Source organism: Pteropus vampyrus, unplaced genomic scaffold (genome assembly GCF_000151845.1).
Source record: "Pteropus vampyrus isolate Shadow unplaced genomic scaffold, Pvam_2.0 Scaffold63, whole genome shotgun sequence".
In the NCBI taxonomy this organism is placed as follows: domain Eukaryota; kingdom Metazoa; phylum Chordata; class Mammalia; order Chiroptera; family Pteropodidae; genus Pteropus; species Pteropus vampyrus.
Window position 1 is genome coordinate 7,543,242 of NW_011888844.1, and position 2,409 is coordinate 7,545,650.

The window sequence follows — 2,409 nt, forward strand, 5'->3', positions numbered from 1 at the left end:
ATAGCTGAAAAAATAAAGACAATGAAAAATCGTTCTAAGTAGCGAGAGTAAAATGACACCTCGCCAATTCTTAGGATACAGGATTTCCCATCAGAAATCATGGGTGGCAAAAGAATGTGCCACATATTTTTTGAGTGCTAAAAAACAAAAACAAAAACAAAAAAACTGTTTATTTAGAACCCTATACCCAGAGTAAAACACCTTTCAGGAATTTAAAGAGAAATCAAGACAGTCTTAAATGAAAGAAAACCTAGAGAGTCTACAGCCATACCACCCTGAACAAGCCCAATCCTGTCCTATTTTGGAAACTAAGCAAGGTCGGGCCTGGTTAGTACTTGGATGGGAGACCACCTAGGAAGACCAGGTGCTGTAGGTGTAAAAAATAAAAAAATAAGGGATTGCAAGCTGACAAGGTCCTTGCAATCTGTGAGGTCAACCACGGGTTGCCTTGCCAAAAAACAAAAACAAAAACAAAACCTAGAGGATTTGTAGCCAACAGACCTACTCTAAAAAAGTTGCTAAAGCAAGTTTGCTTTACAAAAAGAAAACTAAAACAAAATTTTGCAAGAAGTAGAACTATGGGTAAATACAATAAATTGTCTTTCTCCTCTTGAGTTTTTTAAATTATGTTTGATTTTTGAAGTAAAAAAAAATAATGTCTGATGTGGTTCTAAATGTATACAGATAAAATATATAAGACAATTATATTATAAATGGAAGACAGCAAAGAAATGTAAGGACAGGGAAGGTTTGTATACTTTACTCGAACAGGTAAAATGGCAATAACAGTAGATTAAGATAAGTTATGCATATATAATACGTAAAACAACCACTGAAAGCTATACTTAAAGGTACACTAAAAAACATTAGAGATGAAATAAAGTACAACTATAAAAATTATCCATGTAATCTATAGGAAGGCAGAGATATGAATATAAATTCAAAATCTAGCAAGGGAAATTTCATTAGATTTTAAGGCTCAAGAATTATTCTCTTTGGATTAATACTCTGTTCTCCAGACCCACCAGAGTAGTCCTCATCTCTTGGCCCTGGGCATTAGTTCTGACCACTGGTCCCTAGCCCTGGCCCTTTAAAAACTAAGGACATGGCCCTATCCTCTGAAACTGAAGAGGAGACATTTTCACGCTCACCCCTCAGACCTGTGCTCTCTGGGCTCATGGTGGCTGTGGCAACTCTGTTGACTTCTGGACATTTAGGCTTATTCTTCCCTTTCTTGAAGGGTGATACATATCTTCAGCTAGATAGCTCTATTGGCTCATCCTAAAAATCCCAGAAATTTGATAGCCTTCCTTCATTTCATTCCATCTCTTTTCCCTTAATTCCACTCTGAAATAATTCCCTTCATTGTTTCCACTGGTATAAAATTCTCAAAAACATTGTTGGCCTCTCATATAATTCATGAGGGTCCAAGCCACAAGACAAGAAAGTCTCCCACAGATCTTTCCTAGATAACTGCATATCTAATCCTGGTTTCCATGAATCATACCCACACCTGCTGTAGCAAATGTGGCCACACTCTTGATGTTCTCTCCAGAATATGCTTTTTTCATCTTTTTTCAGTATGGTTATTCTGAGAATTTCCCAAATATTCAACTTCTGATTCCTTTTTGCTTAGCAATTACATCTACAATTTATCTCCTTCCTTGTACATTTTATTATAAACAGCAAGATGAAACAAAACCACACCTTGCTTAAATATCCGCTCAGCTAAACATAACCTTCCATCACTTACACATTCTACTTTACACACATTTGGTTAAGTTGTTTTCTATTATTACACCAAAAGCAACAAATAATTTTATAACAAAGATCTACCCTTTTCTCTAGTTACCAATAACATGACCCTCATTTCTATCTCTGACCTCACCAGAAATACCTTTGTTTATATTTGTATTTATCAACATCTTGTTCATGATGATATATGTATTCTCTAAAATGATAAAAGCATTATCTATAGCTCTTCTATTTTATTTCTGAGCTCTCACTAGAATCAATTTTCACATCCATATTTTAATTATAGTGTCTTCAAAAAAATCTAGGTACTTTCTAACATGCACATCAAAACTCTTCCAAACTGTTCATTTAGTTCCAAAGCCACATTCGCATTTTTGGATATTTGTTCAACAGCACCCAGTTCCCAGTACTAAAATCTGTATTTGATTGCTAGTAGCTTAAAAACCAGAAATTTATTTTTTCATAATTCTTGAAGCTGGACGTCTAAGATTAAAAATGTTGACAAGGATCCTTCTAAAGATGATCTTTGCTTAGAGATAGTTGACTACTCCCTATGTTTTCACATAGTCTTACCCCTGTATTGTGTTTGTCCAAGTTTGTTCATCTTATACGGACACCAGTCACATTGAATTAAGGCTTACCCCAGTGACGTAT

At 35.1% G+C, this 2,409-nt stretch overlaps 1 pseudogene; it reads left to right on the forward strand.

Annotated features, from left to right (window-relative positions):
- Window positions 1-257: 257 nt before the first annotated feature.
- On the forward strand, window positions 258-376 carry LOC111740461 (annotated as a pseudogene).
- Window positions 377-2,409: the final 2,033 nt, after the last annotated feature.